Below are 12213 nucleotides of genomic sequence, written 5' to 3'. Positions count from 1 at the left end.
CACATCACAGAGCCTGTGCTTACTTTTTCAGACAATTTTTTCTTCTGAAAACATGGATATTATTGCTTATTCATAAAAAAGACTCTAACACACTATCAAACTATTTGAACTCTATCTCTTGTCCACTTCATTTTTGTCACAGGGGGGTCTTTGCATCAAGGAAAGAGGGTATTCATGTTTGCTCATATGCAATGAGATAAAAGAAGAGGATGCAGAAATTTGGGCTTCCCAAGTGGCGCTAGTGGTAAAGAACCTGCCTACCAATGCAGGAAACATAAGAGATGCGAGTTCAATCCCTGGGTCTGGAAGATTCCCTGGAGGAGGCCGTGGCAACCCAGTCCAGTATTCTTGCCTGGAGAATCTGATTGACAGAAGAGCTTGGTGGGCTACAATCCACAGGGTCGCAAAGAGTTGGACACAGCTGAAGTGACTTAGCACAAACTCAGACATGCAGAAATTTAACATCAGAAACTGATGTGACTCCAGAAGATTTGTTCCTCTGATTTTGCACTGTGGTGGCATGAAGTCAGCCCCCCGGCACATAAGCACTTATGATATTTGTCTTTAGTGTTGTTTTTCTTCATATTAATGAAAATCTTGGTGCTAATGTTTACTGCTGAAATGCTTCTGAAGAAGCATTCAGCCTGTCTCTGGGAAGCCCAGGCTTCCAACAATGAGTGTGAATCAAAGGGGAGACATACTCCATCTTCTTAAAGTGTCTTCACTTCCCAGAATTAGCTATTGATATTTGCCGGGTAGAAGCTTGAGGTCACAAACTTTCTGCCTCAAAAATCCATTTGTTTACATATTTTCTCTACTCTCTTCAATTTTCTTTTTTTCTTTAATATTTATTTATGTATTTGACTGTGCTAGTCTTAGTTGTGGCACACGGGATCTTTACTCATGGCATGCGGGATCTTTTTTCAGTTGTGGCAGCAGGATCTTTAGTTGCAGCATGTGGGTTCTTAGTTGTGGCTTGTGGGATCTAGTTCCCTGACCAGGGATCTAACTCGGGACCCCTGCATTGGGAGCACGGAATCTTAGTCACTGGCCCACTAAGGAAGTCCCTCATCAATCTACCTTTTGGAGACCCATGAAAAATCTAGCACATTAGATGATGATGATAACAATAGCAATAATAATACTAGTAGCAACAAATACTTATATAGCATGTGCCAGATAGTTTTCCAAGCACATCACAAGGATTAATTTATTTAACCCTTATGAGAACTTTGTGAGTTAGGTACTATTATCGTCCTTGTTAAACAGATGAAAGAACTGAGGCACAGATTGGTTTGCCCAGGGTCGTATAGCTAATAAGTGGTCAGGTGAGATCTGAACCCAGGAATCTGACTTGAGAGTCTTCTGCTTAATTTATCCTATGGGTGACCATGTTAATTTGCTTGGATTGTCATAACAGAATACAAGTTGCATGGCTCATTAGGCAACAGAAATTTATTTTTTTAGGCTAGAATTCCAACATCAAGGTGTGGGTAGGTTTGGTGTCTTTTGAAGCCTCTCTCCTTGGCCTGCAGAATGTCTCCTTCTTGCTGTGTTCTCACCTGGTCCTCCCTCAGTGTGTATACACCCCTATTTTCTCTTTGTGTGTCCAGATCTCCTCTTTTTATGATAACATCAGTCAGATTGGATTAGGGCCCACACTAATGGCCTCCTCATTTTAGCTTAACCACCTCTTTAAAGGCCTTATCTCCAGTTTGGGCATCACAGTGGACTTCTGAAGATCTGTTTTCCTGGTCTTTGTGTTTGCTGCCTTGCTTCATTGCTGGGTATCTCTTTTTCTCCTGTCTCTACCTAGCACACTACTCTGCTTACTTGTCCAGACTTTCTATCCACAGAGGCTTGCAGACTTAGTTCCACCTGACAACCAGATTCAGTCTCATTTAAAAGCCCATTTCTATCAATATGATCTGTGATGCCTGGAATGAGGTGTTGCCAAGAACCTGCAATTGGGGTTACTGAGTGATGCTTGGATCTTCTGTCCCATTTATGGTGGGTGTGCTTGGCTGTGAGGTTTTAATCATTGGTTTTCTGATCATCCCTCCACATTCCTTGTAGGATGTGAGCTCTGGCTTCAGTATCAACTGCGTTCTGCTACCTCACAAAGTTCAAAGTTCCTTGATGTAGACTCAGCTCTGAAGTGCCTTCTATGGTTCTTTAAGGTGATGCTTGATAATGCAAAGTGAGTGGGAAAGAGAAATTACAATCAGAGGTTAGAGGAAAATAGAAAATAATCAGAATCATAATGATAAGAAAGCAAGAAGTAAAAAAGTCTCTTATGTAATGTGTCTTCTGGATGGGATAATTTGTAGGAAAGTGTTTGAAAAGCCTTCCGTGCTCTCCAGTGGGAGGTAGCATTATTATTATAATTGTTGCATTTGTTTTTATTATTCTCACTTCAGGATTCTGGTTTCTGTCAAAGGTGAACATGTAAATCGGTAGGTGGATTGTAAACCCAGAAGGCTGGGGTGCTGTTGAACCACTGTGGACGGGCAAGTTGTCTTAGAGCTTTTGCCTGTCCTGTGGGCATCCTGACAATCGAGGGAACATTCAGTCCCTCTTCTTGAAGGAGCAACTGAAAGATGAAGGGAAAGATCTGTCTGTGCTATAAACAGGGAAGGGAAAGGGCCAATTCCCAAATCAAGGCCATATGAGATTAGTTCAAAGTGCAGGGGAAAAGTATAGGCCACCAAAACACAGAACAATTCCAGCCTGCAAAGGGGTCAGAGAGAATCAGAAACACTCTTGCAAATATAGCAGAGAAGGAGGTGAGGCGAGAGAAAAAATAGGACAAGTCATAAGTGCGAAAGGGGATTGAAGCTAGTAATGACTCAAAAATGGCTGAGCTGCCAAATCTATTTAAAAATCCTCTTAAAAACAGAAGCAGAGAAGAAAAAGAACATGGACAGGAGTGGCACAGGGATGACCTTGAAGAATAATTAAGCCAAAACCAAGTGAGGGGCTATTTTGTAGCTCAGAACATAGAGAAATCAGTGTGGGATGGCAGGGTTCCTAAGGCATTAAGGGAGCTTGCACTCTCTAAGCTAATTAGTTCACACACTTACAGCTATTCTGGGGAAAAGTAATAGGGATCTAAGGATACTTGGAGGAGAAGGGAGTATAAAAGGTGGTTTCAATCTTAAACCGAGACAGAAACCTTATGGAAATGCAGTTCAATAGAGCTGATGTCAACACGCAATGGGGGATGTGAAGGAGGGACCCCAGGATCCAGAGGGTAATGGGATCCTTGGCAAGAACCATGATTGATTTTTTTCAAGAACAAAGCAGGCTCAACAATTGATTTTTTTTCTTATGCGCTGGAATTGGCCGAATTTTAAAAGATAGCATAAATCTTTGAACTTTACTTACACATTTGGCACCAGGGTTCACATCATTTATTTCAAAGCTGGGTTACCTTGGCTCTATGGGCCCTTGTCACATGAATTAAGAGTGGCCAGAAGACCAAAGCAGAGGAGGAGACAGACAGCAGTTTATCCCACTCATGGTAAAGTGGGGAGTAAATCCTTAGTGTTAATGAAACCTTCAGGTGGTTCTCAACTGGGGGATTCTGATAATTCCCTCAGAAGGTGAAGTCTTGAACAATAAGTTGAGAAAATTGTAAGATGAGTTTTGGCTGAGGGCAAAACTACTATCTTAGTAATGTAAGTGGGCTTGGAGAGTTCTTGCTGTGGATGGATGACTGAACTACATGAATTCTCATGTTCCTTGTACATTGAGTATTTTAGAATTCTAGAAAGAGTGGCTATTATAATTTTTAAAAAATTTTAATGGAATATAGTTGATTTACAATGTTGTGTTGGTTTCAGGCGTACAGCAAAACAAACCATAAGTTTACATCTGTAACTCTAGTTTTATTTTATATTAGATAAGTTCATTTGTACCCCTTTTTATAGATTCCACATATAAATGGTATATGATATTTGTCTTTCTCTGCCTGACTTCTTTCACTCAGTATGGCAATCTCTAAGTCCACAACCTATAACTCCCCTGAGTTCCTCCATTGTTATTCCTAATTTGAGTCTGACTCTATTTTTGGTAGAGTCTATACTGTGAAAATGCAGAGTAGGGCAAAATGTTAGGTATACAGAGTCTAAAAGGAATGTATAATCTAGTGTTTTATGATTTAATTCAGAAATCCTTATGGGCACAGATACAAGAAGTCTGTGAGATTCTGAATGAGTAGCATGAAAAAGGAATCAACAATGATAAAATGCAAGTCAGGCTGATGGATCGAATAGAAGATCCTGGCTCCTGCCACACAGTAGGCCAAAAGATAAAAAGATAAAACTAAACTCCTACCAGAAGGTCCTGGCTTGTGATTATCCTGAAAGTCTCCCTCCTTGTATGATTCAATACCTTGAAGCCTTCAGGGCAGGGTCTTTTCCATTGTGTAGGTGAGAATATTAAAACACAAGTCAAAAGGGACTCTCAATTTTAAATCCTATATTTGAAGAGCTTGGAAGTCATCACTGCCATTCTTACAAAAAGAAAAAAGCTGAGCAAAGTGAAAGCCAGCAACTTTTTCTTAGACCAGCAGAGAATGATGATGTGGAGCAAACCAGCACTTTGAAATCTAGAGAGACAGGTAAATACAGAAAAGTCACACTGAAATATTCTTATCTGGAGAACAAAAGTAAATTTTATTTTTTACATTTCTTACTCTTAATTCATCTAAAAGATAACTGTTGAGGTAATCATAGTAATAATTTACTTGTATAGTGTGATTGTATGATTTGGTTTATGGATAAGTGAAATGACTAACAGAAATGTCATAAGGGACTGGGAAGAGGAATTGGGAAAACTCTATTATAAGGTACTTTTGCTAAATGTGAAACAGTATGTTTTTACTTGAAGTTAGGCCTAGATTAATTTAAAATATATATTTCAAACTCTAGGGCAACCAGTATTTTTTTTTTAAAGAATAATTGATATGCTAAGAGAGGAGAGAAAATGGATTCTTGTAATTAAAACCAGAGATAGCATGAAATAGATGGGGAAAAGAAACAAGTGTAATGAATAGAAATAGCTACAAATATAATAAATATTAATCCAACTATATCAGTAATCCCTTTAATGAAAATGGTCCAAATATACCAATTAAAAGACAAAAATTGTAAGAGTGAATAAAGAATAAGAACCAACTATATTTTGTCTACAAGAAAACCACTTTAAATGTAATGTTTTAGATATTTTAAAAGTAAAGAAATGGCAAAAGATATATGATGCTAACATTAATCAAAAGAAAGCTGGACTTACTATATTAATTTCAGACAAAACAGACTTCAGGACAAGGAAAATTATTAGGAATAAAGAAATTATACAATAATATTGGGGTCATAATTATATATTAACATAGGAGTCAATTATCCAAGGATAGGCTTCCCACTCCAATGTTCTGGCCTAGAGAATTCTTGGATTGTGTAGTCCATGAGGTTGCAAAGAGTCAGACACGGCTAAGCGACTTTCACTTCACAATTATCCAAGAAGACATAACAATCCTTAATGTATGTATAACTAACACATCACAGCCAGCCCAGGTCTGCTTAGTGGTAGCTTTGGTTACACCTGTCTGGATTCCACCAGGGGCATTTAGTAAGCTTGGAATCACAGCAGGATTCTTCTCCCAGACCCAGAGCCCTGTCCAGGCTGCAGGCAAAGACACTTGGGATAGGAACACCTAGCTCTGGGTTGGGTCTCGTACACCCCCAAGTTTTAGACTCAACGGACATGAGTTTGAGTCAACTCTGGGAATTGGTTATGGACAGGGAGGCCTGGCATGGTCCATGGAATCGCAAAGAGTCAGACACGACTGAGTGACTGAACTGAACTGAAATTTTAAAAGTCCCTGCAGTCTGACAGGGCCCCTAAAATTTGGGGATATAAAAGGGCTTCCTTGATGGCTCAGTGGTAAAGAATCTGCCTGCCAATCCAGGAAATGTGAGTTCGATTCCTGGGTTGGGAAGGTCCTCTGGGGAAGAAAATGGCAACTGTCTCTTGTATTCTTGCCTGGGAAATCCCATAGACAGAAGAGCCTGGTGAGCTACAGCCCATGGGGTTGCAAAAGAGTCAAACATGACTTAACCAATAAACAAGAAACTAACAAAAGAGTGCCAAAATACCTGAGACAAAACTGACAGAACTACAAGGAGAAATGGAAAAATCCATGCTATGGTTGCAGATTTTAATACCTTTTTCAGTCATTGAGAGACAAGTAGTTTCAGAATCAGACATGATACACTTGATCTAAGCAGCATTATCGATCAACTTGATCTCATTTACATTTTGTACAATATTCCATCCCATGACAACAGGATATACATTTTTCTCAAGTTCACATGGAATAGTGACAAAAATACACTACATTCTGGGCCATAAAACACACCTTAACAAATTAAAAATAATAGAAATCATATTAAGTATATTCTCAGACCATAAATTAACTGGAAATCAGTAACAAAAAGATAACTGGAAGATACTCAAATATTTGGAAATTAAACACAACACTTCTAAATAATACATGAATAAAAGAAAAAATCTCAAGAGAAATTAAACATTATTTTGGACTAAATGAAAATAAAACATCAAAATTTGTGGAATGCAGTGAAAGTGCAGTGCTTAGAACGAAATTAATGTGTTTAATGCATATGATAGAAAAAAAAAGAAAAATCTTAAATCAATAACCTAGCTTCCACCTTAGGAAACTAGAGAAAGAAGTACAATTTAAGCCCAAAGCAAGTCAAAAAATAATACAAATTAGAGCAAATATCAATGAAGCTGAAAATAAAGTAATAGGGAAAGTCAATAAGACCAAAATCTCATTCTTTGAAAATAAAAATAAAATTGATAAACATTTAGTCAGGCTAACCAAGGAAAAAAGAGAGAAGACACAAAACTTTCCACATAAAGAAAGAATGTCACCACTGTCAGTGGACATTAAAAAGATAATAAAGGAATGCAGTGTATAACTTGATGCTCAAAAAAATGATAACTTAGATTTATGGATCACTTTCTTGAAACACATGACCTGCCAAACCCTCCCAAGGATAAATAGGTTATATGAATAGCCTATATGAATCTCTTTAATATATGTTAAAGAGGTAAAATCAATAATTAATAACATTTCAAAAGGAGAAAGCATCAATCCCAGATAGTTCACTGGTTGATTATGCTTTGTATTTACAGAAGAAATGATACTACTTTTCAACAATCTCCTCCAGAAAAAGAGAAGCAAACAGAATACTTCCTGATTCATTCTATGAGGCCAGCATTAACCTGATAAAAACATCAGATAGATATTATAAGAAGGGAAAACTACATCAACACAGAAGCAAAAGTTTTCAACAAAATATTAATTAATGGAGTCAAACATGATATCAAAAGTACTACACAGCACAATCAAATAGGATTTATCCCAGGTATGCAAGGCTAGTTAAACATCAGAAAATCAATCAGCATAATCCACCACATTAACATGTAAAAAAGAAAAGTCATATGATAATAGAAATTGGTACACAGAAGGCATTTGACAAAGTCCAGCACCAATTCATGATAAAAACTCTCAGGAAACTGAGATTAGAGGGGAAGTTCCTTCGCTTCATAAAGAACACCTACAGAAAATCTCCAATTGACTTTACGTTTAGTGGTGAGGAACTTACTTCTTAAGATCGGGAACAAGTCTCGGATGCTCTCTCCTGTCACTCCTATTCACCATCACACTGGAAGCCCAGCTAATGCAAAAAAATAATAAAAACAATTATACAGATTGGGAAGGAAGAAATAAAACTGTCTTTATAATTTGTAGATTTGTTAATAATGGCCATTCTGACTGGTGTGAGATGATACCTCATTGCAGTTTTGATTTGCATTTCTCTAGTAATTAGCAATATTGAGCATCTTTTCATGTTGGCCATCTGTATGTTTTCTTTGAAGAAATAAATGTCTATTTAGGTCTTCTGCTCATTTTTTGATTATATATTTTTTTTTTTGCTTTTTGATATTAAGCTGAATGAGCTATTTGTATATTTTGAAAATTAATCCCTTGTTGATAGCATCATTTGCAAATATTTTCTCCCTAGACTGTATATTGTCTTTTTATTTTGTTCATGGTTTCCTTTGCTGTGCAAAAGCTTTTAAGTTTAGTTAGGTTCCATTTATTTATCTTTGTTTTTCTTTCCATTAGTCTAGGAGGTGGCCAAAAAAATATTGCTGTGATTTACGTCAGAGTGTTCTGCCTATGTTTTTCTCTAGTAGGTTTATAGTATCTGGTCTTACATTTGGGTCTTCAACCCTTTTTAAGTTTATTTTTGTGTATGATGTTATGAAGTGTTCTAATGTCATTCTTTTACATGTAGCTGTCCAGCACAACTTATTGAAGAGGCTGTCTTTTTTCCATTGTGTATTCTTGCCTCCTTTACCATAGATTAATTGACCATAAGTGTATATACTTATTTCTGGGCTTTCTATCTCATTTCATTCATGTAATATGTCTGTTTTTGTGCCACTACCATACTGATTTTATTACTATAGCTTTGTAGTATAGTCTGAAGCAGGGAGCATGATTCCTCCAGTTCCATTCTTCTTTCTCATGAGTGTTTTGGCTCTTTGGGTATTAGGGGTCTTCTGTGCTTCCATACAAATTTAAAAATTTTTTGGCTCTATTTTGTGAAAAATACTACTGATAGTTTGATATGGATTTCAGTGAATGTATATATTGACTTGAGTAGTGTAGTCACTTTAACAATGTTAATTCTTCCAATCCAAAAACATAGTATATTTTTCCATCTATGTCATCTTCAATTTATTTCACCAGCATCTTATAGTTTTTGGAGTATGGGTCTTCTGCCTTCTTAGGTAGATTTATTCTTAGGCATTTTATTCTTTTGATACATGGCAAATGGGATTGTTTCCTTAATTTCTCTTTCTGATGTTTCAGTGTGAGTATATAGAAATGCTGGAGAGGGTGTGGAGAAAAAGAGACCCTCTTACACTATTGATGGGAATGGAAATTGGTGCAGCCACTATGGAGTACAGTTTGGATGCTCCTGAAAAACTAAAAATAAAGTTACCATATGATCCTGCAATCCCATTCCTGGAAATATATCCAGAGAAAACTCTGATTCAATATGATACATGCATCCCAGTGTTTATTGCAGCACTATTTACAATAGCCAAGACTTGGAAGCAACCTAAATGTCCATAGACAGATGAATGGATAAAGAAAATATGGTATACACACACACACACACACACACACACACACACATATGTATATGTATATACAATGGACTATTACCTAACAATAAAAGAGAATGGAATAATACCATTTACAGCAACATGGATGGACACAGAGATTATCATATTAAGTGAAGTAAGTCAGACTGAGAAAGACAAATATATAATATTGATATTACTTATGTGTGGAATCTGAAAAAAAGATATGAGTGAACTTATTTGCAAAGCAGAAATGGACTCACAGTCATGGAAAATAAACATAGTTACCAAGAGGTATAGCTGGTGGTCATGGGGGGATAAATTAGTAGTTTGTAATTAATGTATACACACTACTATATGTAAAATAGGTAAATGACAAGAACCTACTATATAGCATGGCAAGAACCTACTATATAGCATAGGGAACTATAGTCAATATCTTATGATAACCTATAATGGAAAAAGTAATCTGAAACACTATATATATATATATATATGTGTGTGTGTGTGTGTGTGTGTATAATGAATATGAATACTTTGCTGTACACTTGAAACTAATAAGACGTTGTAGATTAACTATACTTCTGTTTTTGAAAACACCCATATAACACAAAAAATAATTTTAAAAAACCATTTTTTTTTAATTTACAGATGACATGATTGTCTAAAACCCCAAAGAATTGAGAAACAAACAACTCTTAAGGAACTAATTAGTGAACATAGCAAGGTCATAGGACACAAGCTTAATATTCAAAAGTCAAATGTTTTCCTATATACCAGTAATAAGCAATTGAAATTAAAAGAATTACAATGGCACCAGAGGCCGAAATGCTTAGGTATAAATTTAACAAATATATACAAGATATATATGTGGAAAACTACAAAACTGATGAAAGACATAGATGAAAATCAATAAATCGAAAAATTCTGTGTTCGTGGACTGGAAACACAGTCATGAGAAATATTAATGAGAGGGCTGGGACTAAAGCTCCTATTTTCAGATCCTCAAACCAGAAAAGAACTTTAATTTGAGGGACTGAGTTTGATGACTTCTTAACAAGAACACCTTTTAAAAATTAGCAAATTGATTAATTGTCTGATTTGTTTATCTTTGCTTTTAGAAGACAATGCATGCTTGGAGTGAAAAATTCAAACAGTATAAAAGGCTATGAAAAGTAAGTTTTTCTCCATTCCAAGAAGTAATTATAGTTATCATTTTCTGGTATGATTTTCTACAAATGTTCTAATCATATACTATCTTTCAGAAGATAAATCAGAGCTTGTAGCTCAAAATGTTAACAAGAATGTTGACTTTTTCATTTGTGTAATCTTCATAAACCATACATATGTGGAAACTTTTACTTTCCAGTTTGAATTGTTTTAATTTTTTTAACAGTACTTTCTAATTTCATTGTTAACTAAGTCATAGTTAACTCATAGATACTAATTTTATAGTTAACATGTAAAATTTCTGGTTTCTACTGCGTTCTATTTTGTTTGGGCAAATAATTAAAAAATGAGGTCACGGTGAGATTTTTCCCGTTCTTTCCAACTGGGCATTGAATGTGAATATGTATGTGGAGCTTGAAAAGGAGAAATTAGCTAGAAAAGATGGAAAGCAAGTGAGAAGAAAAGACATTTTTCTTCTTATGTGTCTCCAGGTCCTCCTGGATGTCTTAGGAGGGGCACACGGGTGTCCTGGGTCATAAGATGTTTCCTGTGGACAGAACTATTCTGGAAACACATTAGAAGCAGTGATCAGAGCCTTAAGGTGCAGCAGGTCTTTAAAACCTGGTTTCTAAACCTTTTAGAGGCCTGAGCCTATACAATTTTCCAGGGTCTGATTGTGGATAGGGAAGCTGTGCATCTTTATAAAGATCCCTCTACCTCCCGATTCAGAGTCTCGTAATCTTCTGCACTCAGCAAAGTCAGTGTGAAGTGAGAAGAGAAATGTACAGAGAGCACCAATCCATCATGACCATCTTCAATACCTGGCCCTGATGAAAACCAATTCTATTTTCCTAGTTTTCCTGTTCACAATGTCTTGCATACCTTCACAGACATATCATAGTTTAGAAAGCAAATTACAAGCCATTTTAAGGAACTTAAAAATTAGTGTATGAAGGAGGAGTTTGATATGCAAGAATGAACACTGTGATGACGCTGATGCATGGCAGTTGCCTTGACCAATGTCATATATGAAGTCTGTATCCTGGGATTTCTATGTATTTTGAGGTTGAAGAAAACAGGGTTCTGTTCTTTAAGTCATAGCACAGGCATTAGTGTGGGGCCTGTGCTGAGGTTAGGGCTGGAGCGAGGTCTGGGGCAGGGTTTGGAGCAAGAACAGGGAACATGAAAAATTGGAGACTGGCTTCCTGCTGCCCTTGAAGAAGCTAAGATTAAGGAGGGGAGGCGGAACATTTGAACAATGTTAAAAGCATTATTTCAGCAGAAATCAAATAACACATCAATATCAGGAATTCCTTGAAGGATGCAGGAGCTTGTGTGGGAATAGAGAGAAGCAAAGAGGATATAGTCAGAAGATTTCACACTTGCAGAGGGCTGTCCAGGAGCATCTTTCAATGGTGATGGCAGGCTCTCCTCAATTCACTATCTGGAGGCTCTGTGTAACAAGGCCATATTCCCAAATGCTCTGCTTTTGGAGTCCAGCCAGATGAGGCCTCATTCATTGCTCAGAATTTATGGGACACCCTGTTTAGATATCCTTTGGTTTAGTGACATTTCCCTATAATACGGCACTCTATGACTATACAGATACGTGCAGCCCACTGCCAGGAACCCCAGGGGGAATCTGGCGGTTCTCATGTTGACCCCTTATAGGATTGAAAAAGAGCACCTCTCTTTCCACGTGATGCAAAGAGCTGACTCATTGGAAAAGACCCTGATGCTGGGAAAGGCTGAAGGAAAGAGGAGAAAGGGGTGACAGAAGATGAGATGGTTGGA

The 12213-nt window shown here is 37.0% G+C and overlaps 1 long non-coding RNA gene across 1 annotated transcript in view; it reads left to right on the top strand.

Annotated features, from left to right (window-relative positions):
• The window catches only part of LOC145544529 (uncharacterized), a 393836-nt gene that overhangs the window by 292207 nt on the left and 89416 nt on the right, over positions 1–12213 (top strand). Inside the window, exon 4 of the long non-coding RNA XR_014081466.1 lies at positions 10371–10424. This is a non-coding gene — a long non-coding RNA (uncharacterized LOC145544529). The remainder of the gene's footprint in view (positions 1–10370; positions 10425–12213) is intronic.

This window comes from Giraffa tippelskirchi, chromosome 4 (assembly GCF_054371585.1).
Source record: "Giraffa tippelskirchi isolate mGirTip1 chromosome 4, T2T-mGirTip1v1.2.pri, whole genome shotgun sequence".
Taxonomy (NCBI): domain Eukaryota; kingdom Metazoa; phylum Chordata; class Mammalia; order Artiodactyla; family Giraffidae; genus Giraffa; species Giraffa tippelskirchi.
This window is presented reverse-complemented; position numbering and strand designations above follow the sequence as displayed.